This window comes from Podarcis vaucheri (assembly GCF_965113315.1).
Source record: "Podarcis vaucheri genome assembly, chromosome: 9".
Classification (NCBI taxonomy): Eukaryota; Metazoa; Chordata; class Lepidosauria; order Squamata; family Lacertidae; genus Podarcis; species Podarcis vaucheri.
This window is the reverse complement of record NC_138767.1, coordinates 79,270,625-79,297,928: the sequence shown is the minus strand read 5'-3', so window position 1 is coordinate 79,297,928 and position 27,304 is coordinate 79,270,625. Positions and strand designations below refer to the sequence as shown.

The window sequence follows — 27,304 nt, the reverse complement described above, 5'->3', positions numbered from 1 at the left end:
TTCATAATCACCAAAGTCCCTCTTGTCTCTTCCTCCCACCTGCCACCACAATTTAAATATATAGCTCACAGGGCACAATTAAATATTAAATATAAAGCTCTCAGGGCAAAATGTGGCCAAGCAACTTCCTTACGAAAATGCTCCAGGGTTCTGTCTTCTGTGTTGCCATTCACCCAGTCTGATTGGTGGAACTTTGTCTTGGTAGGTAACCAGATTCAGAGTCTGCAAAGCCAGTATGCTTCCAAATGGGGAAAGCCAATTGCTGACATATCACAAATGAGGCTTTTTGACTTATCAGATTTCCCCCAGAAAAGGTAAATATAAATTAAATGGGGGGAGGGTACTATAGGCTGGCATTTTGATGACAACAACTTTGTTTTGATGTTGCTGCAAAGAACTTGTAGGCATATGAAGTACCCATTCCACAATAAGCACATATCTGGTAGCACCCCCAGTCTAACAGAACAAACAAATAGGAATCCTAGTATTTGCTTCATAATGAGACAAGATAAACCCATCAAAATTCTTCACTGAAGTTGTGCTTGGATAACGTTTGTGTGAAAAATTGAAGTCAAACATAACTATGCATGAGCTCTAGTTAGTGCGTGAAGGGGAGAGGTCTATTCCTTGACTCAGGTGGGTCACTCCCCTCTCCTCCATGAGGGAGGAAGTGAAGCTGCTTCTATTTCCTTTTCTGGCCATGTAATCCACCAGGATGAACTTGGATCAAGTTCAGACCACGTGTTTAAAACTATATGCTGTATTCTGCACCCAAAACACCCAAAACACATCTACCTGTGTTCTTCTTGCTGCTGGATGGAATAACGCATGTGGTCTGTTCACTGCAAGAAGGGGAGAGAAAAAGTTTTAAAGACGGGTAAACAGTATAAGAGTTTAACAACCTATATTCCATGCCTCCCTTCTGCTCAATTCTGAGAATGTTTTTAACTCTGCTGGGGGCTCTCTCCCACTGGAAAGTGTGCAAAGCCCCATGTTCTGAATCTAGGTGCCCACCCAATTTTTTTATTAATTACCCACACGTAGGTCAGATATATTTCCCACCACCTACAGTTTGAACTATCCGTATTAGGCTCTGCCCCAATTCTTCAACTTGCTCTCTTGACTCCAACCCTGACCCGTAATTCTGGCTCCACCCGGTCTCCAGCTTATCCCTTTGGGAGTGGGGGCAGTATATTTAATTCAATGCTAGCATGTGGGGGCAGTATATTTAATTCAATGCTATTGTGGGACGCGGGTGGCGCTGTGGGTAAAAGCCTCAGTGCCTAGGGCTTGCCGATCGTAAGGTCGGCGGTTCGAATCCCCGCGGAGGGGTGCGCTCCCGCTGCTCGGTCCCAGCGCCTGCCAACCTAGCAGTTCGAAAGCACCTCCAGGTGCAAGTAGATAAATAGGTACCGCTTACCAGCGGGAAGGTAAACGGCGTTCCGTGTGCTGCTTTGGCTCGCCAGATGCAGCTTTGTCACGCTGGCCACGTGACCCGGAAGTGTCTCCGGACAGCGCTGGCCCCCGGCCTATAGATGTGAGATGGGCGCACAAACCCCAGAGTCTGTCAAGACTGGCCCATTCGGGCAGGGGTACCTTTACCTTTACCTTTACCTAGCAAACCTATTATTTATTAGGCGGACCCTTGCTAACCCTGAAAATTGCTGCATCATCCTACCATCAAATGATTGTCATACAAATTCTTATTAACAATTATTGCACTGAATCGTTCTCTCCCTCCCACCAGCAGCTTGCAGTTGTGGTGGATTTGCCATAGTTCGTGCCCAGACGAGTGCAGAACGAGACTAGCTAGGGGCTGGTGGTGCCTGACAGGGATATTACCAAAATAGTGCTGGCCAAAATAACCCCCAATCTAGTAGTGGGGGCAGAGGTGCTTTTCAGGCAAGACATCATGACTGGTTTTGTATTTAAATTGGAGAATTCCTACCAAAGGACACACTAATTCCATGGAACACAGCTAAAAAGCATAGACCTAGAGAATAGCTGCATAAGAAAAGTACAAGTCCCAACTACAATCCCAAGCAGAATTTATTTAAAATTTCATAACTAATGGGATATCAGACATGGTTTTGCAGAGATCTTTCTTCAGACATGCAGTTTTTTTGCACACAAAAAAACAGAATTTACTTCTTAGCTTGTAAATCTCATGACTAACGTTCTAGGCTTCTCCTGTTCAGATTAGCCCCCTTGCATATGAAAAGGGTGGGTTTCACAGATTGCTTAAAGTGCACACTTTTACACAAGAAAATGTGAGTTTACATTTCCTGGGAAATGGTATCCAAATGACTCAAAACCAGGACAAAATTATATATAGCTTTTACAGCACAGGCTCATGGAGCCTTATATAAAAACAAATCCTTTTTATAGGATTGGCAACAAAAATACAGAATAATATTTTGGTTGTTTTCCTTTTTCTTTTCTTATTTCTCTTCCCCCCTGCCCCAGATTAGGAAATATCCTGCTTTGGGAATCCAAAAAGCTAGTGACTCACATTTTTAGTGTTTTCAGAAAAATAAAAATAAAATTAAAAGGTCTATATTTTCAAAGGCATAGAGAAACATAATCTTTATAGAAGATCATAAACAAGTACTCTGTTAATTACTGGTGAACTTTGTCTAAAGAAAAACTAACATTTCTAAAGTGCTGCTCGCAGATCTTGTGCAGGTTTTTATACAAAGTGTTGTTGGTGACTAATGAAAAACAAATGATTTTTCCGAGAAATTTTGCTACTGAAGCATGTGGAGGCAATATTGGTGTCTTGCATTTGCAGCTGTCGTTGTTCTGCATCTGACTCTCAAGGCCAAGGGAGATGTTACACTAAACACATGTCATTCACTGCAAACAGCAGCTCTGCCGTTTCACCTCATTTTCTGATGCTGCCTTGTTCAGAATGCTGCCTTTAAAGATAAGTTTGAAGCTTCAACGCAAGCAAACTGTGGCTCAGGTATGGGGGGAGGAGAGAGATAAGAAAATGTGACACCTGTGTAGTACCAGTGCCGGATTTATGTTTAAGCTAAGCAATCTACAGCTTAGGGCCCCACTCTCTTGGGGGCTCCCAAAAAAAATTAAAGGAAAAAAACCTGGATGTACATTTCCAAAATATAAGATAAAAAACAAATAAAATGAAACCTACATACAGCAACAGTGTTTTGTGTTGTGTAGGCTCCTATGATGTAAGTCATGGGCCCCGCCTGCTGGCCTGCTCCCTAAAATATCACTGGTTTGCTCATTTCTATATAACATTCAAATCAAATCAAAACTTTATTAGCAAAGCCAACAGGCCACAGCTGTACAAAAGTTAAAAATGAGAATAGGGATAAAAGGAAGAAAAGAACAGACAAAAAGAGGTCCGTCGGGTGAACAGGTCTGTCACTCAGATGGTGGCCCTCAATTTCACAGCTCTCTCGATGTACCTCGCGACCTTCTCTGTTATCTGACTGTTCGTATCAGATAATAGAAAATGCAGTGTAATGTCTGTTGAACGGCCGGGGTTGGAGAGAATGAGTGGAGTAATAATCTCATTCCTTAGGTCTTTGTAAAGAGGGCAAGAAAAAAGGACGTGGGACACTGTTTCCGTGTTACCATCTCCACATGGGCAGAGTCGTTTTTCAAATGGGGTCTTTTGGTAACGACCTTCGAGTACAGCAGAGGGAAGAACATCCCATCTAGCCAATGTAAAGGCACGTCTGTATTTTGGGATGGTTAGTTTAGACAAATATGAGGCTGGAGAGTCAAAATGAGAAGGGGGAAAGTAGGTATACCATGGGCACAGTTTCTTTAAGATAGTCAGGTTGTTTTGTCGTTCGATGTCTTTCAGGCGCTGGCCTATTAGACTCTTTGCTTTGATGAGGCCCATTGATAGTAGGGACTGTGAGTGCAGACCGCATGTAAGGAGTTTTTTATGCACAGTTTTAAACCACTTGCTTTCGTGAGGGTCTTGCATTACTAGCGGCAGTAGACCAGGAGGATTCAGATTAAGACGAAGCCAATAATTAAATGTTCTCTGCCAGGTCCGAGTTTCCACAGATGGAAGGCAGGCCTCGAGTCGCAATGCTGCGTTTGGAACACAGGGGGGAACACCGAGTATTTGCCTTAGAAATTTGGACTGGACAGTTTCAAGACTGGAGCAATGGGTCCCCGTCCAGATTTGCGCCCCGTACAATAACTGCGCCAGAGGTTTTGCTTGATAAACTTCAAGGGCTGCTGGGATGTATCTGCCCCCCTTCGTATAGAAGAAGCGGGACAGCATCTTGATGCTTTGAGCAGCTTTTTCTTTGGCACATTTTTGGTGGACATCCCAGGACCCGGTCGACTGGAAAACGATACCCAGATATTTGAAGGCTTTGACTTGTTCAATTGTCTGGTTATCCATCCTCCAGCTGTACTGTCTGTGTTTCCTTGCAAAAACCATGATTTTGGTTTTCTGATAGTTTATTGCAAGTTGCTCTCTTCTACAGTATGCTGAGAATTCATCTATAAGCCTATTTAAACCTATTCTTGTTCGGGATAGGAGTATCGCATCGTCAGCGTACAAAAGCACTGATATTGCTTTGTCAGCCAGTTTGGGGGCGTGGAAGTCCGGAGATGACAAACAGTTAACCATATCATTGATGTAGATGTTGAATAGAACTGGAGCCAGGATACAGCCTTGCTTGACCCCCTTACTGACAGGAACTGGTCCTATAAGATGGCCATTTAACGAAGTTCTTACATGCAGCACCGTGTCTTTGTATAAACAGCTGATCAGAAATAATAGTCTTTTGTCTATGCTAGAGGTGCTCAATTTGTCCCAGAGTCTTACACGTGGAATTGAATCGAAAGCAGCCTTTAGATCAATAAAGGCTGCATATAACACCCCACGGGATTTTTTGGCATATTTGTCAATTAAATAGGCTAGGGTGAAGCAATGGTCTATGGTGGATCTGCCTTGCCTGAAACCCGCTTGCTCTTCCGCTAGAATAGCTTCAGTTTCCAGCCAGCTAGTTAGCTTGGTATAAAGATGTTTGGCATATAGTTTGCTGAGTATAGGCAGAAGGCTGATTGGTCTATAACTCGCCGGATCTGTCATGGGACCTTTTTTGTAGATTGGGATAATTATTGCCTCAGTCCAACCATCTGGGAGTAAACCCGTTGAGTCGATCCAAGAAAATAAAGACGCCAGCAGGGGGGCCCACCAGCCAATGTTGGACTTCAGAAGTTCGGCAGGGATGTAATCATTCCCTGGGGCCTTGTTGTTCTTTAATTGTACGATTAAGTTCTCAACTTCCTTCGGAGTTACTGCTGGCCAATGAGGTAGGTCCTCCAGTTGAATGCATAGTTTGTAATGTTGGGCTTCCTGGTCATAGAACAAAGATTGAAAATGGCGCAACCACTCCATTGGTTCCACTGTACAGATGGAATTAGTGCGCTCCTGGTCCAGTAGACCAGATATGGTTCGCCAAAAGCAAGTAGTATCTTTCTCGTGCGATGCCTTAACCAACCTGTGCCATGCGGCTCTTTCAGCTTCCAGTTTCTTTCTCCTTAATAATTGTTTATACGACCGTCTCAGATAAATATAAGCATTAAGTAGGAGAGCAGTCCCTGATTTCCTGTATCTCCGGTAGGCTGTTCTCATTTGTCTCCTTGTTTGCCTGCACTCCAGGTCAAACCAGCTAGCTCCGTCCTTTGCCCTCTTTGTAGCGGAGCTATGTATCACTGTTGTTAAATGGGGTTTCAATCTTTCCAAGAGTAATTTAAAGCGTTCCATAATCGCAGCTGCTGAATTTCCTGATACAATAGCGGAGCGAATAAGCTTTAACTCCACTGACTGAAGAAGGAGGGTTAGGTTTTCATTCAATATTGGGGACCATTTGAGTCTTTTGGGGGCTGGTATATCCAAATTTACAGAAGGTATATATTGTGGCTCGGCAATAGAATAGTCAAAAGGCCCGCCTGCAAGCTCTAAAATTAGAGGTATGTGATCACTCAGAGTATTATGGCCCACTTGAAACTTCCTTATAAAGCTGTGAGCAAATCTTGAGATTAAGATATAGTCTATAACACTTCCCCCAGCCTTGGAGAAATGGGTATATTCCCCGGGGCGGTCCCCCTCTATATTGCCGTTTAATATCAGCAGTTCCCTCCGTCTAGCAGCCTGCACTAAGCAGAGACCTGGGAAATTACTTCCACTATCTTTGGACAGACGTGTCGCGCCAATATCCGTCTGTTCTTCAGTGTCCAAAAATTGGTTGAAGTGAGTGTGTAGACTGTTGTCATCTGTTCCTATACGAGCGTTGAAATCTCCACACACAATGGTCAGGGCAGACGGGTAAATAGATTCGAGTGGCTCTAAAAACGCCTCTAGCTCAGCCCATGTAGCCTTAACAACGGGTTTTTTTTGGCCTGGGGGGATATAGACATTGACCAGCAAGAGAATAGTTCTCTTGAAGCTAAGTAGGGCGGCTGTTGCTAAAGAGTTGCAGCTGGGTAGGGCTGTTAGGGAGTGCGCTAGCTCCGTGGAAATGAAGCAAGCTAGGCCACCACTAGATCTGCCGCCCCTTTGAGATGGAGAGGCAGGCAGGTAGTGGCAGTTATACCCATTAAGAAATATAGGGTCATTCTGCCATGTCTCCTGAAAGAAGATGATGTCAAATTGCTTAAGGTAACACAAAAATTGTTGATTATTTTTCTTGGCGTGCCAGCCCGCGATATTCCAGGACAGCACTTTTAGGCCCCGGGCCCTTCGGGGGGCTGGATCTATGTCACCACCATGTCCAGCAATTCTTTGGTGTCTAAAAAAACACACCCGTTGGTTCTTTTCGAGGCTGGCTGCTTGGAGAGAGTGTAGTGATCCTCTTTTCTTGGTGATTTGGGGCTAGATTTTGGAGTTGGGGGGGAAGCTAATTCATTCGGAGACAATTTAAGATAGCTGTGCCAGGAGCTTTGAGGTTTCACACCTTGCTTTGGTCTTACTTTATTGTACATCACAGGGGGCTCTGATTGTAATTCCACGTCCACACATTTAAAGGTGCCTCCCACTGTCTTCTTATCCACCAGACATTTGGGAGATATAGGCTGCACATAAGGGTCCTTCATTGTCTCACCTTGATCATCCTTTTTTTCTAGTCTGCTTCGAAGTAAATCAAATCTTTTCAGGATCTCAGTTTGAGCTGGAGAATGCAGTGACCAGAATCGCTTTATCAGCGAGAGTTCTTCCTCCCAAACGGAGTCCTCACTGTCCCACGTGGGAGGCTTGACGCCAGTTGGATGTGAGGCTTCCTTTTTTTCATTTGGTGCTGTTTGGTGGGGATGATCCTGCTGGAACTTATGCTTTCTATTTCGATGGTTTTGGTGGTTGGTTTTTTCCCTTTTGTGAACTTCCACTCCTATGCTCTTGGGCCCTATCAGAGGGGTTGCCGGTGCTCTATTTTCAAATATTCTTAACAGGACTATTCTTTCTTTTTTGAATAGGTTTTTGGCTCTAAAAATGAAACTGGCCAGATTATGATCTAAAAAAGTAATCAGTGCTCGTACCGAGCAATCATCTTGATGTAGATACTCTATAGCGGCTATGTCAGTTGCTTTTACTACCCCCGGTAAAATGCCACTTATAATAGACAAAAAGTGGTCTGTACGGTCCAACCCTGCGTAAAATCTAGGCGGTTTAGGGTAATTAGCAAAGACAAGCTTTTGTGGGATTAGGACTAAACTCCATTCTCTTTTGGGACACAACATCTGTCGAACTTGAGAGGAGTGGTTCCCCTCGATAGTTTGGGTCGCCTGCTCACCTCTGTCTACTGATTCTGTGCTGGCCATGAGAGGACTCTGGGGCGATATGACTGCAGATGGATCAGTTCCTTTGTCCCAGCTCGGTGTTGATTCTTCAGAACTTGATTTGGATTCTTTTATGGGAGTATCTACTTTACGTGTCTCTTTGATGGCACTCGACTTGGATTTGTTTTTTCCACTTGTAGAAAGGGATGGAAGAAGGTTAAAGAGCTTCTGCCAATATTTTTTACAGGTACGATGAGTTGTCTTAAGCCGCCTTAGGTTTTTCATGTTTTTGCTTTTCTTCCTCTTAGGCTCAGCTTTTTTCCTCCGGGGTTTACTGGGGAGTGGTGGATCCAGGCTGGCTAGGGGATTTGTATTTTGGTCTGAAGCGCTCACATGTTGTTTGAAGTTATCCACTAGGGTCAGGAGCAGCCCGTTTGTTATCGCTAGAAATTTTTTAACGTTAAGGAGATCCTTAGAGATCTGGTATATCTGCTCCTGAAGATGATCACCCCACATTTCTGTTCCACAGTCATTGGCTTTCACCCAGTGGGATGAAAGATTACCTCCAAGTTCCAGCGGTGACAAATGAGGATTGGCATCGGATGTGTTGGCTGTGTTAGCCTTTGTAGCATTCTCTGCTATGGCAAGTTCTTGAGCCAGATTTGTTGGATGGTTTGTCCACTTGTTGTTTGTTTGCAAGTCCTTTAACTGTGTTGACCAATCCAGCACTGTAAGTGGCAAAGGCATAGCTACATCTAGGATACTCTCATTCAGAGTTCTCTTGCTCGAGTCTTTTTGGGGAAAGTAGCTGGTAATTTTACTTTGTCTCCTTCGTCGTTCCATCGGCCTCTGTGGTGAATTAGGCAGAATTCCTTGGTCCTTGTAATTTTTCCTGGTGAGGACCATAGTGGGTATATGGGTATATATGGATGTATAGTAGGGGGGTGCTTGCTTACCGGCGGCTTATCTTTTGTTCTAAGCTGGAGTAAACAGTAGCAGAGGTGCCGATTTATGGAAGTTTATGGAAGTTGCCTCCTGAACCTCTCCAACCTCTCCAACCTGTTTAGTTCTCCAGCTATTTACAATGGGACTTGTGAGGTATCAATCATTTGAAATGTTAGAGAATATTACTGGTCTTAAGCTTCTATATTGTGCCTTGTTTCGTTTAAAGTTCAGCTAGGTCTTTCTCCCTCATTCAACAACCTCACGACGTAACCAATAAGGTAGCTAGGCAGTATAACGAAGCAGAAAAAAGAAAACAAAAGTCCCTTGTAATAATTATCGGGTTGAACTTGCCTTGTGTTTCTTGGGGTTATAGCAGCTTCAATTCCTTCCCTTTTTTTTTTATAGATAAAAAGCTCGGCGTCTTCCGAAGGAGTAGTTGGCCTCCCCCGTCTGCTAATTACCAGCTTCGAGAAGATAGGGCGGCTTGCTGAGCCTCCTTCGGATAAAAATAGGCCTTTGGCAGTTAATAAAAAAGAGTGATAGTTTAAAGCTGCTAAGCTCGGTTGAAAGAGAGGAGAAGAAGAAAAAAAAAACTTTAAAAGAGCTGAAGAGTACTAATAAATCTATATATCAACGCGGAGCACAAAATTGAGCTACCGCTAACGACGCCATCTTGCTAACAGAGGTTAGAACTGGCCTGCTCCCTAAAATATCACTGGTTTGCTCATTTCTATATAACATTCTGCATGGACTGGTTGCGCGGCAACATGTGCAAATGGCTTGAGACACCTATTAGGTCCATCAATGACCATATAGCATATGTTGTTGTTTAGTCGTTTAGTCATGTCCGACTCTTTGTGACCCCATGGACCAGAGCACGCCAGGCACTCCTGTCTTCCACTGCCTCCCGCAGTTTGGTCAAACTCATGCTGGTAGCTTCCAGAACACTGTCCAACCATCTCGTCCTCTGTCGTCCCCTTCTCCTTGTGCCCTCCATCTATCCCAACATCAGGGTCTTTTCCAGGGACTCTTCTCTTCTCATGAGGTGGCCAAAGTCTTGGAGCCTCAGCTTCAGGACCTGTCCTTCCAGTGAGCACTCAGGGCTGATTTCCTTCAGAATGGAGAGGTTTCATCTTGCAGTCCATGGGACTCTCAAGAGTCTCCTCCAGCATATATTCAACACAAAAAACAGTGACAATTTGTTGTTGCCAAAGGACAGCTGGACATATAAGGGGCCCCATTACTTTCAGTATCTTAGGGTCTCATCAAACCTAAATCTGGCCCTGGTAGTACCACTTGCACTGGCAGCCAGAGTATACTTGGGACCAGTTTAAAGTGATGGTGTTGATTTTTAAAGCCCTAAGCAGTTTGGGGCAGAGTTAGCTTCACCTTCACCTATAGCAGATGGCTCACCTGTGAGATTTCCTTCTGAGGTCTTTCTTCTTTGTCCATGTCTGAGAGCTAACAGCCACCAGGGAGAAGAACTTTTGTTTGCCAGTGCAACACTTACTTACTGACAGCTTGCTATATTTGAGTCTGAATTATTGTTTCGGTTTTCAAAACTATGTGATTTGATATATTAGTATTATATTTATTTTGGCCCCTTTAAATGTTTCTAATAGGTTTTGTATTGTTTCTATTTGCTTTGGGACATTTTCTCTGGAAAAGCAGTTCATAAATTTATTAAATAATAAATAAAAATCTACGGATTTGTCCCGTACATTGTTGCATGGGGCAACATTCTTCTGAGAAAGTTTCTTTTTAAGAGGCAGTATATAAATTTATTAAATAAATAGATAAATTATGAGGCACACAGATGGTGCTTTGTGGAAAAATCAAGGAGATGAACCTTATAGCACATGTAATTTGTAGAGTAAAGAAAATAAAAATTAAGCTGCTATTCAAATCAAGCCTCCTTCCAATTACTGCTTTCCTGTCTGTCAGGTACAATTATTCTCACCTTTGACATGACCAGAGCTTCTAAGAGCAATATTAGTTTTTCCCTGTCTGCAGTCTATGAAGTGCTGCAAAGCCACTTTGAAATGAGTGCAAAATAAATGAATGCATGCAGGAAGAGAAAACTTACTCAGCTTGAAAGTATCTTCTTATGTTGTCATTTTGAGGCAACTCAAAGTTCAGGAGCACTTGACAAGTGGTAAAATGTATTAGACACACCATGCATGTTGCTTCCTTTGTGAAGAGTGAAAAATTATTTGGAAGACAAGGAAGCTGCTGAGCTGGCTTTTTCACCATATGAGAAAGCAAAACCTGGGCAAAATTATACAGGTTGTGAAGGAAAGTTTGACATCCTGCCATCAAAGCTATAGGTATCTGTTGACGCTTCTGCAGTGCTGTCCATTCAGTTTTGTCAGGCAATCAAATGGGAACAATTTATCAGAAGTTCTTTTACACAATCCCTATTGAAGTGAATGTGCCCTGCATCTAGATTTCAGTGGTGTACTTACACATCAATTAATTTAAATAAGGAGAATTATATCCAATATCTATCATTATGGATCAAATATAACTTTTTAAGTTTGTTAAATATAACATTTTTGGCTGAAGAATTGATTGGTCAAAATGACACGAGGACTTTGGTTTAACTAGACTTTTGGACATTCCATGTTTTATTTGCAACATACCGTATTTTTCCGTGTATAAGACGGGTTTTTTACAAAAAAATTAGGTTTAAAAAATGGGATTCGTCTTATACACGGGTAGTGTTTTCTTAATTTGGAGTCCCCAAAATAGGGGGCATCTTATACCGGGGGTGTCTTATACATGGAAAAATACGGTAATTCTCCTGAGCAGGCTACCTATAATAATACAACTTGGTACACATACCTGGAGCACAATCTTACATTTCAGGTGCAGGTGCAGGTTTGATCCTCATGCCTCCTTTCAAAACTGGGGAGAAAAATTAACATACATTGAAATGCAATGTCTGTCTTGAAGTTTGAAAAAAGAGACTGAAAGCTGGCAAGCACTTTCAAGACACAATTCCATATGTTAGGTTTGAGACACAGCTTAGGCATCACACCTACTGTCAAGAGAGCTGGAAAAGAAGTAAGAAGATTCACTGCAATATCCAATATTTTAATACACAACAGCAAACATTATTATATTATATTATTTCACAAATAATACCGTATTTAGCACAAATCAACAAAGCCTAAGTCCAATGTTTACTAAGAAAATGAAGTGCATTCTGAAATTTCTCCCACTGAAATTGATAGGTGTTAAAGAAAACTTGTTGAAGTATTAACATCCAAGAAAGGTTTTTAAATATTCTATATATGAAATAATCACACAATGTTGAACAAAGCCTTGGGGTTTTCTTCATGTGAGAGAGAGTGAGTGTAAACGTAATACTTGAATAGTCAGAATGCATAATAGGAAGAGTACGTGAGCAAAATCCTGACCAGTAAGTCATGTTATCTTTCGGAAGTCAAAATGCAAAGCTCAGGCTAATTTTTATTGTAAGGGGAATAGTTTTCGTTTCTGCCAATATATTCTGCTGATAAATTCTGAATTGCTCAAAGTCAATAACCTGAAGATTTAGAGATTGGACCTTAAGTGGGAATATATAGAGAAACAAGTGCTGGCATAAATTGATAATTGAACATGATATCCCTTTCAACTGATGTCTCGATTGCGCTGGCCTGCGTGAGGTTGCAAAGTTCCAGTGTGTGAGGCTCAGGATATAGAGAGGGACATTAGCAAGTCATTAAGGAAATGACTGGAGAGCAGTCTATGACAAACAGCCAACATCAGCTCATTTGCATCGCTGAGGGTTTCAAGCAGGATGCTACCTGGAGTCAGGGCTGACTTGGATCACAAGGCAATCATTTGTACATATACAGACTAGAGAATTCCTCATGCTACTGTTGTTATTCGAATGATAATGCTGTATAAAGGGCACGGGAACATCTGTGATAATGGTTCTGAGAATGTAATGAAGAAGGACCAGGGAGCTGTTGTGGTGCAGAACAGGAAAACTGCTAATGTAAATGAGAAACCAGCCCAGGCTCTTTGAGTGATTTTCAAACTGTGTGCTGAGAAGCCCCAGGGTTTCTTGGAAGCGAGTCAGGAGTTCCTCTACGTATTTTTCCTTTAAAAAATAATGTTATTTATCACATTTGCATATGATCCTCCTTCCAAACATCTGTATATCACTCTGATCTTCGTCCTGGCCATCTTCTAAGGAACTCACGGCAACAACGATCCTCTGAGGTAGATTAGGTAAAGACAGCGACTGAGCCAAGGTCAGCCAGAGAGTTTCATAACTGAGAGCCTAATGGTGTGCTGGGACGCGGGTGGCGCTGTGGGTTAAAGCCTCAGCGCCTAGGTCTTGCCGATCGAAAGGTCGGCAGTTCGAATCCCCGCGGCGGGGTGCGCTCCCGTCGTTCGGTCCCAGCGCCTGCCAACCTAGCAGTTCGAAAGCACCCCCGGGTGCAAGTAGATAAATAGGTACCGCTTACCAGCGGGAAGGTAAACGGCGTTCCGTGTGCTGCGCTGGCTCGCCAGATGCAGCTTTGTCACGCTGGCCACGTGACCCGGAAGTGTCTGCGGACAGCGCTGGCCCCCGGCCAATAGATGTGAGATGGGCGCACAAACCCCAGAGTCTGTCAAGACTGGCCCGTACGGGCAGGGGTACCTTTACCTTTTAATGGTGTGCTATGTTGATGGTGTGATTGAGTTTCCAAAAAAAAAAAATAAAATAAAAATAAATACAAGATGTGACGGGTGACTGGAGCTTTCTCCTATCACTAGTTGTGCAATTATTGTTGACAACCCCTGCCTCCAGCCTGCAATGGGTATTTAACTGTGTGCGCGCGCATGTATGCGTACATACACTATGAATGCTAATCACACTATTAACATAACAGGTACATCAGCCCTGAGTGGGGATTCCAAGGGAAGTTTCCCAGTCCATAGATGGGATCATTCTACACATCTGGGGAGCTCAGAGCTGAAACTGGTCCCACAGGAAATCCTGGATTCTGGCACTGAGTACTTCAGCCAGAGCTGCAAAAAGTGCAGAGTCAAGAGCAGGGGTCAGCAACCTGAGGCCCATGGGCTGGAAGCAGCCCGTAGAGGTTGTTTGACTGGCCCACGAGCCACCCCCAAACCAAGCCACCCGCTCATGTGCTGCGCTAAACCGGCGCACTGCGGCATGGGGACTCTCCTCCGCGGCCCCGGAAATCACGTCTACACACGCGCAGATGCCGGAAATCGCAGGCGCACACACAATCCGGCCCATGGAGCGATCTCCGCATGACTGATCTGGCCAGGCAAGAAAAACCTTGCTGACCCCTGGTCAAGAGCATCCCTAAGTCGAGAGGCTTTACCCATGAAACATGTAGCCAGTTGGTCACAGCAGGTCTTCAAATGCTCCTGAAGTATCTCCCCCACAGGGGAAGATGGTGAGCTCTAAACCATCCTAAATAACTCTTGTGGCTGGCTACTGGAGGGTGCCATGGAAGCTGCAAAATGAGCTTTCTTTGCAGCCTGCAGTGCCAATGGTAGGTATGCTCAGAGCCCAATAGCCCAAAGCTCCCCAGAATACCAAGCACCATGAGCAGCTGTGCAGGCCTTCTGCTTTGTGCATATGTGGACATATTTCTATCCTGCCTCTCTGTTGCAGAAAGTGACCTCCAAGCAGCTAACAGCGAAAATATAAAACCTGCTCAGGAATCTTCTAGTGGCAGCAGGTAGCAGGGCTAGTGACTGGCCACTGTGGGCAGTCCTCTGAATCATAACTAGCTGGTCGCACAAGACTCTTGGACTTAGCTCACAGCCATATGTGTAATAGACCTTCAGACCTTCACCGCAGAATTCTCCTTACTGTATTTCTATGATTTGCCATTAAGGGGGGGGGGGACAAGACTGGCCTTGGGGTAATTTGCAAATTAGGAACACACAATGTTCTGCTGTAATCTCACAGATGGTTTTTCTGTTACATTGTAAATGGATACTCCCCTGTCTCCCAATTTATAATCATGTATTCCAACCAGTTCCACAGGCTTTCCTTATCTGTTTTCTGATTTCCTTTTGTCATCATCCTCTGGAGGCCAGTAAGCATCTCGTAACTGTTTCACAGGTTCCTTCCCTGTGCGATCAGTTGCCTTTCCTGTAGCCGTTCGATAGCCATGTCTCTCCTCTCGCTGGGATTAATGGGCTTCCTTGCCCCTATAGCACTGTATCCCCTGGTGTCCTTTTGAACCTCTATTTTCCATAAACTGTGTCCCAGAATTTTAATGTCCAACTCTGTTTCCTGATGTAGGTAAATCAACCATTTATATCATATTTCATGTCTTGCAGTTTTATGTTTTGTTAACCTGTATTTAGGATGTCTGCCTGGGAAATGAAGTTTGCGTTCTTTCTTTTTTCTTTCTTTTCATCAATGCAACATCCCTACCTCTAAATATTGTTCCTGCTCTTTTTACAGAGTAAAAGCTTGGCCTTGTGAAATTATGTGTTAATCAGTTGTAGAAGCTTTTGGACAACAGGAGCCACAGCAGAAATCGTCAAGAAACAGTCTTTACTGCCCCTAACAACACAGTTTGGAATATGAGGAGTTTCAGTGTGCCACAGCTAAATCACACACACACACACACACACACACACACACACACACACCTCAAAGCCAGCTAACTCAGGCTGGTCTAAAGAACACCCCTTTCATCCTACCCTTGATGCCTCAAGGCATTTGCCCATCTTTTCCTGATCTTTCCTTACTGGCACCTCCCTGGGATGCTGTTATTATTCTGTAATTTGGGAGAATTTATCCACCCAAGAAGCTAAATCAGCCCTACAAAGTTCATCCACTTCTGCCCAAAATGGAAATGTTATAGGTGGTTCCCTTTAAAAACAAAACCAAGCAAACAAGGTGCCCAGCAAATCCCCCTGTAATGTGCCAGGCCTTATCTACTCTGAGGGAGCGACTGTGCCTGCAAATTTTAACTACTTCTGTTACAACAAAAAAGAAGTTATAGGTGTTTTGCTTTTCCCATTATGAAGTGGGGGTGGGAGGAGGAACAAAGCTTCATTATTCTGAAAGAGGCTCAGACCGTGAGCTGAACTGGAGAGCCTTTTGCGTGGGCTGTTTTCTGAAGCAGCGAAGTGGGATCTGAATGGAATCTTCCAGCCACTGCAAACCCCTCTAGTATCCGTCCAAGGCAATTCTTTCCTCATATTCATTTGTAATTTCTTACCTGTGCTGAATTATTGTGAACTAATAACTTACTGATTTAAACATGTTGTTGAATTATTGCAATTTATGACATTCACACCTCTGTTTCGTATACAAAATGACAGAATGGCCTCCTGAGGCAATTCATTGTCATATTGTGCAGAAAGGACTTTTTCAAATCCAGACATTTCTAGCTCACTTAAAGAGAAAGTTGTTAAGTGTTGAAATTCCAAAGAGAAAACCCAGGTACCCAGCCATTATTAAAGTGGTTGACTACATCATTCTTTCTAGTAATTGCTGTTATTTAAAAGAGCCTTGGCGCTGCCTCTCAATGTCAAACCATTTTTCCAAGATATTGACAAATGGGAGTAATATTATTTGAGGTCATAGCTCCTGTCAAAATGAGTACCACATGTCCAAGGTTAAAATAGTAATTCAGAATTTGTTCTGCATGCACCCATTTTACTTGTCATATTTTAATGCCAGGGTAAACCAGGGACTAATCCTGCAATTATAATTAGCCAAGTGCGTAAATCTACTTCAAAGAAATATGTGCTCCCAGTCTACCCATTATAAGCCAGATCTGAAATAGTATCAGTAAAGAGAACCACATCTTATTTACAAACCATTGCCTCAGGGGGCAAAACTCTTCCCTCAGGAGCTGATATTCTTTCTTGTGTACTATCTTTTTCTTATGCATTTCGTATACAAGTACTCAGCCATTTTCTGTTGACTAGTCTTGACATCTGAACCTCAGGTTGGCAACTATTTTCTAACTGTATTTTCAACTGAGGGAGAAATTAACAACGAAGCAGCAGCGCTGAAGAGCCAACTGACTCCCATATATCCTATGGAAGAGAAAATGGCAAATCTTCCCAGTATATTCAGAGAAACTTTGGCAAAAGCCCCCCCCCCACGCCTTTGTTATAGGAGTACATGATTGCTCCTGTAGTTAAGGTGAGTAGCAAAAATATGCTTTCATCAATATATGCCTCAAACCTCTTTAGCTTTTAAAAATAGCATCCGTTGGGCTAATAACTTGAACTTTAGCATACATAATATACCTACAAAGGTGTCAAATTTCAAACTGCCACAGATAAGAAAAGGTCATAGATACCACAAGTTAAAAGTTCTGAAAATTGTCGCTTTGGTCCCCTTTTTCCAGTTTTTATGAAAGTATATTATATATCTCTTTCCAGTCTTGGTAAAAACCACTGGCATCATTTATTCAGGCTTGTTGCTTTGGTGAAATTCTGGGCTCATCCAGACTTCCTTTTGCAATGAAGCAGTGGGAAAGCTCCTGAATTCCCCCACCCCCATCATCAACACCTCCCCCAGCCATACACTTTTGATTTTTTAAAGGCTGCAACGTATCTTGCTTGAAAACCTCCCACATTAAAATTACTGAGCTGGAGTAAATGCCATAGGCCACTGGCCCCTTCTCTTCTGAATGTGCTTTGTATGCTCATCCTGGAACACTCCGTCCCTGTAATTTCTGAGAGATTATAAATCTATATTCCACATTCAAACTGCCTGCATTCCTCCCGACGATCCTGCCTCACAGCTCTCAATGGCTTGGCTTTTGCTGAAGAGAATCAGGCCCTATCAGCAGAGTCAAAGGCGATTACATAGCCTCACAGACATTTTGAATTTCTGTGGCTCAATTAAGCATGTACAGCACGCCACAGCCACTGAGGCTCTGTTTATTCAGTGAAAGTGCCCTGTAATTTATTTTAAATAATCCATATTTAACAAATAAAGAGGTCTTTGATGGCCCATTGCTGCAGGCATCCATTTAAATGCTCCATCTTGACGGTCTGTTTTGCTGGTTTAAGTTAAATACCTGACAAAAGCGATTCAGTTTTTTGTGGGGGGAATCAGACCTTGTATGTGTGGTATTTATTTTCCTTTACACCAGTAATCAGTTAGTATTTCTTTTTCTTCCAGCCGATTAGCCATTAGAATGATTAATGTTTTTTGGTTATGATAATAACAAATTGTGACAGCCTGCTATTTCTTTGGGGCATGAAATGCTTAGGAATTGTATTCCTTTTTGTGTACCGCTAATGAGGAATCGTGTTAGACCTGTTGCATGTGCACTGAAAATTAAATTTAGATGCTTATGCCTGAAACAAAAAATATTTTCTTCCCAAAGTGCCACAGATTTAAAGACCTCCCTCCCTCCCTCTTTTGCTCTGTTTCTCTTGAACAGCTCGGAATACATTTGTTCCTCAAAGGACCCAGTGCAGTTAGTTTATCTGCCATTATCAAATACTGCAGTCTAAGTTCCTAGAAAGTGGCATTACTTTTGTTAAACTGGAAAATTCCCAAGATAGGTTTTCTCTCCTTATGACGAACAACAGTCATTAAACCACGCCTGGAGGAATAGAAGGGGGAGAGAAAACCAGCACAAGGCTACGTTTTCACAAGAGAGGCAATGGATTTCCTTTGGTTAGACAACTGACTTTTCAGAGTTTAAGGAGGAATACAATTCTGACAACCATAATTGTCTTGCCTGTCTGGCAGCCAAATCATTTAGCTCCATCTTCTCTTCTCCAAATAATAAGATTTGCAAACGACACCAAACTGGGAGGGGTAGCTAACAGAAGACAAAATTGGGATTCAAAATGACGCATTGGAGAACTGGGCTAAAACTAACAAAATGAATTTCAATAGGGACAACTGTAAGGTTCTTCACTTTGGCAGGAAGAACCAGCTGCACAAATATAAGATGGGGGACCAGGGACCCGGCTTGAAAAGGATCTAGGGGTCTTAGTAGACCACAAGCTTCACGTGAGTCAACAGTGTGATACAGCAGCAAAAAAAGTGAATGCTATTCTAGGCTGCATCAACAGAAGTCTAGTGTTCGAATCAAGGGAGGTAAGAAGAAAGGAGATTCCTACTAAACATCAAGAAGAACTTGATGACGGCATGAGCTGTTTGACAGTGGAACAGACTCCCTCAGGAGGTTGTGGACTCTCCTTCCTTGGAGGTTGGAACTGGAGGTTGGATGGCCATCGATCATGGATGCTTTAGCTGAAATTCCTGCATAACAGGGGTTGGACTAGATGACCCTCGAGGTCCCTTCCAACTCTACAATTCTATGATTCTATAATTCTATGAAACAAGTGAGTGAAACAAACCTACGTGCAGCTTCCTGCAAGGCCCAGCAGGGATCGAACCAGTTCGGTATTCCCCACTTTACCATGACAAATGTTCAAGTTCTGGACCAGAATCCTTCTGGTCTGTGAATCTGGTAATTCCATCTGCAAAACTCTAAGGTTTACTGCACTCCCTCAGTCTAGGTTACTTGATTGTGAAAGCATTCAGTTCTGCCTATCACCTGCTCTGTCCCATATACTTGCTACCAATATCATAGTCTGAGTATTTGACTCTTCCAAAAGTCTTTGCAGCTACATCCAGAACATAATTGCATTCTTGTACTTGGGTGGAAGTTGAATTATAACAGAAATATTATAATGAAGCTGCTTTACTTTTGGTGGATATTTTCAGCTCCATTCTCATTGAAAAGCCACTGTCTAAATCACTCAATGTGAGAAAACTGGATTCTTTTTTGCATCACAAACATGCCAGATGATGAGTGGATGGTGACAAGCAAAATGGCAGCTTCTGCTTGTGGTAAACTGCTGAGAGTTACCACAAACTTGGCTTTACCACAAGCAGGTTTGAAGCCAGTTGTCTTAAGCAGAGCCACCAAATGCCTCAGTCCTTTCTTCCATTGAAATAAATGGGAATTATTAGGTTACGGATTTATTTATTGCCATTCTATCATCACACACCACTCTGCACAATGGCTTCAAAGTGTGAGAGCTAGCTCCTTTCATGAGGTTGGAAGGGAAGAGTGGAAAGAAAGTAAGTTAGAGGTGAAGCCAATGGTGCTGGTTGACTAGCAAAAGGAACGAAGCAACACAGTTTCCTTCTTGTTTCCTCTATTTCAGCTTCAAAGCCCTTTTCCCACACGGGTTGAACTGGGGGTGGTGGCTGTGAAGAGCCATAATAATAATATCATAATTATTGCATTTCTTCCACTGCACACAGGTACACTACATTTGTTGTGTCTATGTACATTTCTAATACAATTTTATATAATTGTGAAACTTCATGTCAGGATTAAGGGCAGCTCAGTATTCTGTGTACAGCATGCAACAAACAGATTTAAAATCACAAAACATGCAGCAAAGTGAAGTGTGGAAACATAGGCTGTTAGACCTTTAATATATGCCCTTCTAATCTCCTTCCAAAGTTCCCCTCTTCCCCTAACATAGAAAAAGACCACACATTTGGGAAGTTTAGAATGGTTTACTTACAAACTCTCCAAAAGTCAGATTCATGTGCTTTCCCATACAGCAGCCAGAAGACACAGGCAGTAAAATATGGCTTCGTTACAGTGCTGAAAGTTCCCAAATTATTGGTATAGGATCACAAGAAAGACTTGAAGGGCCATGTAGTCTCAGACTGGAGAGAATCGAAGGATTGTCCTTCCTAAGGTGAACTAAGCCTGGCAGGACAGCTTACTCCAGTGTTTCCCAACCGGTGTTCCGCGGCACACTAGTGTGCCGTGAGAAGTTGCGTGGTGTGCCGTGGGAGGGAGGCGAGCGAGTCGGGCGGCGAGAGGCGGGGCGGCGGCAGCGAGGAGAGGCCGCCCAGCACGGGGCTCTTGCTGGCTGCCTGCGTGGCGCTGACGTCACGGGGCTGTAACGGGCGAGCGAGCTCCCTCCCACATCCCATCGCCGGCTCTGCACCAGGTGGTAGAGCTCGGCGAAGTCGCCGTGCTGGAAGGCCAGCAGCGCGCGCACCTTGGCCAGGCTCTCGCCCGCCTGCGCCTCCAGGCACGGCGCCTCGGCGTCGGGCGGCAGCGAGCACAGGAAGCGGCCCAGCCGGCCAGGGTCGCCCGCCTGCAGCAGCGCCTCGCACAAGCACGAGACCTGCTCCGCCGATAAGCGCGGCGAGCGCGGAGGATCGGGCGCAGCAGAGGCCAGCCCCACGCTTGGAGAGGACGCAGCAGCCGTCACCAAACCCGATCCTCCTCCTCCTGCTCCGCCGCCGTCCTCTGGCTCTCGGCCGGGAGGAGCCTGTGGCGACGGGGCGGGGGCCGAAGTTGGCAGAAGTTGGCGCGCCTCCTCGGCAGCGCCTTTGTCCTCCTCCTCCTGCCTCTGCTCTCCTCCGGCGGTGGGGGCGTGCCGCCCTCCCCGGCCGGGGGGCTCGGCGGGGCCCGCGGGGAAGGAGGCCATGTTCGCGGCGCGCGGGATCGCGGCCCCCCTCGCCCGCCTCTGGCCCGCTCCCCTCCCCCTGCGCGCTGCCCTAGCCGTGCGGGTCTCCTCCCCCTGCGCCGCCGTCCCCTTTCCACATCCTAGGAGCCGCAGTCCGCCTTCCGCCCCCGGGCCGCGGCGCGGCTCCCAGCCCGGGCTGGCCTCCGCCTCCTGGGACGCGCGCCCACCCCCGCGGCCCCCCAAACTTTGGAGCAACTCTCCAGATGCTTCTCCCCCGCCTCGGTCTCCCTCCTTTCCACTTCTCTTCCCCCCTTCCTTCCCTCTTTCTTTCTCTTTCTCTCCCACCCGCCTTTCCTTCTATTAACTTTCCTTTCCCCTTCCCATGTAGAACAGTCCCTGCAAATAAAAACCTAGCATATTTGGAAGAGGGATGCTAGCCTAACCATTACCTTCTATGCTGTTACTATTTTTTATATTTTTTTTTTACGTAAGTAAAAAGTGACCTTTCCCCATCTGGCATGGTGGTGTGCCTCGAGATTTTTTTCATGAAACAAGTGTGCCTTTGCCCAAAAAAGGTTGGGAAACACTGGCTTACTCTATGGCATTAACCCCTTCATGCATTAGATTTAAGCATGTTGGTTATATGAGAATGGTTATCCCACAACTTCACCTAACACTGCTATGACTGCATGTCCCAGGAGATCAGTTGTGGTGAAAATAATCATGTCAGGGAAGCTGGTCTTACATGACTGATCTTTAGAGGAATTCCATCCAAGCTTGAAATAATAACCCATTGAAAGATGACTTGGAAAAACCATTGTTGTTTACTGAATATAAAACCACAAAACACATAATCAAAATAAAAACAACAACCCAATAACGCCTCCCCTTCCCCTGCCCAACCACATTTTAAAAGGACATAGGACAGGATGTCAATCAAATCAAACAAAGTCCTGATTAAAAAGGAGCATTTTTTCCTGGCACCTAAAGGTATATAATGAAGGCGCCAGGCAAACTTCCCTGGAGAGAGCATTCCACAGATGGGGAGCCACTGCAGAAAAGGCCAGTCTTAATGTTGCCACCCTCTGGACCTCTTAAGGAGACGGGCCTCAGAAGATGATCTCGGGGTCCGACTAACAGGTTGGGCAACTGGGCCCAAACTAACAAAATGAATTTCAGTAGGGACAAATGTAAAGTTCTGCACATAGGCAGAAAGAACCAGCAGAGGTTGGATGGCCATCCATCTTGGAGGCTTTAGTTCAGAGTCATATGAGCTATGAAATATGCAGTTTGCTTGCTTGTTTGTTTTTATTTATTACAGCATTTATATGCCACCTGTATGAGTGGTTTACAGTAAAGGTAAAAGATCTCAAATGTAACTGACAAGACAGAAAGAAGAAATGAATTGCCGCCTAAAACTCAAGCAGCAAAGGATGAAAATCAATAAAACAAAACTCTGAAGCAGAACCAAAGCTGAGCAAATTCTACAAGATTTTAAAAGCCACGCAAAATGGAAAGCACTGAAATGACCACAGAGTGCTTCCAATTTCATCTCAGCCATTACCCTGAGGCAAACCCCCCCCTCTGTTTCCTTTCCCCTCTGCATTATGGAGATATTAAAACTGACCTACTTTGCAGGACTGTTGTGCAGATTACTGAAATACTTCATGCAGCTCAAGGATTTCAAGGCTCAGTGTGGGATGTAAACACAGGAGCAGTCAATGACAACATTCCTAGAGTGTATGTGCTGGTCCCGGGGGTAAGGTACCGTGAGTGTAGCAGAGTCCACACGAAGAGGGGCGAGGTCCGATGCAGAGAGCCGGGCGGGGAACAGGATCGCTGGAACAGAAGGCTGAGCAGGTAACAGGAACGCCGGATGGTCGGGAACAGGAGGCCGAGCAGGGAACAGGAGTACTGGATAGTCAGGCCAGGGGCGGTCCCGACCCCCAGGAGCCCCGCCTCCTCTGCCCTTAAGGCGAGCACTCCTCCTGGGGGCAACCAGTTCCCTTCGCCTCTCTGCCCTAAGCCTCTGCAGATCAGGAGAGGCCGAAGGGTTACTGGGCCCTGGAGGAGGCTCACCTGTGGCCACTGAGTCATCAAGCCCCTCTGGGGCCAGAAGGGCTTCACCTGGGGCCAGCTCCTGATGCACTGCCACAGGTGCAGGCTCCTCAGCATCTAGGCCTTGCCCCAGTTCAGCCGGCCCTGGAGGCGGGGACTCCTGTGCAGGCTGGGATTCCTCTGTTTCATCCTCCGAATCGGAATCCCAGGCCATCACACCATCCCCCCTCCCAGGCCCCCCCCTCAACCGAGGGTCCGGACCCGGCTTGCCGGGGTACGTCGCATGGAACTCTCGGAGGCAGGCAGGTGCGTGGACGTTGGCCGCTGGTTCCCAGGAACGGTCCTCCGGTCCGTACCCCTTCCAGTCAATGAGATACTGCAGCTTTCCCCTGCGGTATCGGGAGTCCAGGATGCGTTCCACCTCGTACTCAGGCTCTCCCCGAACCAACACTGGCTGCGGTCGGGGACGGTTCGGGTGGAACTCGTCGGGTGGGGCCACCGGACTCAAAAGGGACCTGTGGAAGACCGGGTGAACCTTCAGGGTTGCGGGTAACCGGAGACGGAATGCCACAGGAGAGACTTGATCCACGATAGGGAACGGGCCGGTGAAGCGGGCGTCCAACTTCCGCGAAGGTCGAGAGGGGTGGAGATGGCGAGTGGAGAGCCAAACCAGGTCACCGACGCGAAGTTCCGGCCCCACCTGGCGGTGGCGGTCGGCCTGGGCTTTGTACGCTTCCTTGGCCTGGTGCAGTTGCTCCACCAAAAGCTGTTGCTGGGACTGGAGCTCTTGAAGCCACTCCGTCACCGCCGGGACCGCGGATGCCGGCAGCACCTCTGGAAACAGCCGTGGATGATAACCATAACTGGCCTGGAACGGGGTTTGCTGGGTGGACGCATTCACCGCGTTGTTATAGGCGAACTCCGCCAATGCCAGGTGGTCGACCCAGTCATCCTGCTGGTAGCTGCAGTAACACCGGAGGTACTGCTCCAGCACCGCGTTCGCCCGTTCCGTCTGGCCATCGGTCTGTGGGTGGTAGGCTGACGAGAGGCAGACCTCTGTCCCGAGGGTCTGGTGTAATGCTCGCCAGAACCGGGATGTGAACTGAACTCCCCGGTCGGACACCACGCGCTCAGGTAGTCCATGCAGACGGAAGACATGCTGAAGGTACAGCTGAGCAGTTTCCTGGGCTGTGGGTACAGATGGACAGGGAGCGCAGTGTACCATCTTGGTGAAATGGTCGGAGAAAACCAGTAGGCAGGTACAGCCACGAGACGAGGGTAAGTCCACTACAAAGTCCAACGAAACCGTGTGCCAAGGGCGCGGTGGAACTGGCAATGGCTGAAGTAGGCCGGGGGGTCGCCCGGTAGGACCCTTGGCGCGATGACAGACATCGCAACCAGCAACGTAGCGAGCCACGTCAGCCTTCAGGCGGGGCCACCAAAATTCACGACTGACCAGATGGGTGGTCCGATACCGTCCAAAGTGCCCCGCTGCTGGGGCATCATGGGCCATCCGGAGAACCTCCAGCCGTAGTGGCCCTGGCGGGACGTACAGCCGACCGTGGTGCAGCAGAAGGCCCTGATGCAGGACCAGCCCCGGATACTGTGGGCTGGACCCTTCAGCCAGCTCCCGGAGACGATCCTGGGCCCAAGCGTCGACCCGCTGCTGTTCCCGCACCCGAACCTGCAGTGGCTGCGCCTCCTGGGTGGCCAGGAATGCAGCCGGAGGTAGGATCGTGGTGGGTTCTGCTTGCTGTACCGTGTCTGCGTTGTCTTCAGGTTTCCGGGACAGGGCATCCGCCTTCTGATTCTGAGAGCTAGGGATGTAGCGGATCCGAAACTGGAACCGGGAAAAGAACAACGCCCACCGGATCTGTCTTTGGTTCAGCTTGCGGGTGGTCTGGAGGTACTCCAGGTTCCGGTGGTCGGTTCTCACCTCCACTGGATGTCGTGCCCCCTCAAGATGATGGCGCCAGACCTCAAAGGCTACCTTGATGGCCAGTAGTTCCCGCTCCCACACAGTATAGTTACGCTCCGCTGGTAGGAGCTGGCGGGAATAGAAGGCACAGGGTAAGAGTGGCGCTTCAGGACCAATCTGTTGAGACAAGACGGCACCGAGAGCCGTACTGGAGGCGTCGGTCTCCACCACAAAGGGTCGAGAGGGGTCAGGATGTTGTAAGATTGGTGCCCTCTGGAAACAGGCCTTCAACCCCTGAAACGCCTCCTCTGCCTCCTTGTCCCAAGAAAACGGCGTCTTTGGGCGCAGTAGCCGGGTCAACGGGGTGGTGCGATGAGCATAATCAGCGATGAAGGTCCGGTAGTAATTGGCGAACCCCAGGAAACGTTGTAGGTCCTTGCGGTTCCGGGGTGCCGCCCATTCTTGAACCGCTGTCACCTTCCCCGGGTCCATTTGCACCCCATCCGGAGAGAGCCGGTGACCAAGGAAGTCCACAGTCCGCTGATGGAACTCGCACTTGCTGAGCTTTGCGTACAAACGGTGCTCACGCAAGCGTTGCAGCACGGTCCGGACATGTCCCTCATGGCGAGCCGGGTCACGGGAGTAAATCAGTATGTCATCCAAATACACCACCACGTACTTGTCTAACAAGTCCTGAAACACGTGGTTGATGTAGCGTTGGAACACAGCAGGCGCGTTGCACAAACCGAACGGCATAACCAAATATTCGAACTGCCCGTACCGGGTCCCAAACGCTGTCTTCCACTCATCCCCGGCTCGTATCCGAATCAAGTTGTAGGCCCCCCGGAGGTCCAGCTTGGTGAACACCTGTGCCCCTTGCACCCGCTCCAGCAGCTCCGAGATAAGGGGCAAGGGGTACCGATCTGGGACGGTAATTTTGTTCAGGGCTCGGTAATCATGGCAAGGGCGGAGTTCCCCACATTTCTTCTTAACGAAAAGCACTGGTGCCACGGTAGGCGAGGTGGAAGGCCTAATGAACCCACGCTCCAAGTTCTTGCGCAAGAAGTCCTGCAAAGCCTCGCGCTCTGGCTCTGTTAGAGAATATAAGCGACTCACTGGTAAAGGCGCTCCGGGTTGGAGGTCTATGCCGCAGTCAAAAGGCCGATGCGGCGGCAGCTGGTCTGCCCCCCGTTCCTCGAACACGTCCTGGTAGTCCTGATACACGGCTGGGAGCGTGGGTGCTGCCTCCTCTGAGGGCGCGGCCGCCAGCGTCCCGGATTGAGCATGGGAACATGGGTCTGGGAAGTGCACGGTCCGTTTGACCCAGTCAATCTGAACGTTGTGGGCTTCCAGCCAGTCCATCCCGAGCACCAGGGGGAAGCGAGGCATAGAGGCAAAGTTCGCAACTCCCGGTGCTGCTGGAAACACAGGACCAGGGGCTGGGTCTCCTGAGTAACGGCACCTGAACACAGAAGTCGTCCGTCAATCGCTTCCACCTGGACTGGTACTGGCTTGTTCCGAAGTGGCACCTGATGATGGGCGGCAAAAGCAGCGTCCATATAGGAGCGGGTTGCCCCTGAATCCACCAAAGCATGGGTGTGGATCCAGGGCCCACCTGGAGGGTATAAACGCACCGAAACCATAAGATGTTGCAAGTCCATTGGTGCAGGCCCATTCTGCGCGGTTTGGGACCCCCGGTAGCTAGGGCCATCAGCTACTGGGGTTGGCGGTTTCCCTGCGGCTGGCGTTTCTCAGGGCAAGACCGAGCGAAGTGTCCACTTCCGCCACAGTAAAGACAGAGATTTCCCTCCCGACGCCGCGCCTTCTCTGCGGGGGAAAGGCGTGGCCACACTGCCCCGAGCTGCATAGGCTCCTCCGTTAAATCAGTTGTGACCGTGGGGCTGCCGGAAAAAGCTGGTGCCGTGAACTGGAAGTGTCGGCGATCCCGGGCCTGACGACGATCCTCCAACCGGTCGTCTATTTGTAGACTCCGTTGAATGAGAGTGTCTAGCGTGGTGGGGCGTTCCATTGTGGCCAACTGATCCAGTACCTCGTCCGAAAGCCCTTCGAGATACTGGTCCCGCAGTGCCGAATCATTCCAGGTCAAGTCCTGTGCCAACAGCCGAAACTCCGTGGTATATGCGGCCACCATGGACTTGCCCTGTTTCAAACGCCGAATCGCCC

The 27,304-nt window shown here is 46.8% G+C and overlaps 1 long non-coding RNA gene across 1 annotated transcript in view; it reads left to right on the top strand.

Annotated features, from left to right (window-relative positions):
* The first annotated feature begins 209 nt into the window (after positions 1-209).
* The window catches only part of LOC309541152, a 40,963-nt gene continuing 13,868 nt past the window's right edge, over positions 210-27,304 (top strand). Inside the window, exon 1 of the long non-coding RNA XR_014223645.1 lies at positions 210-314. This is a non-coding gene — a long non-coding RNA (uncharacterized lncRNA). The remainder of the gene's footprint in view (positions 315-27,304) is intronic.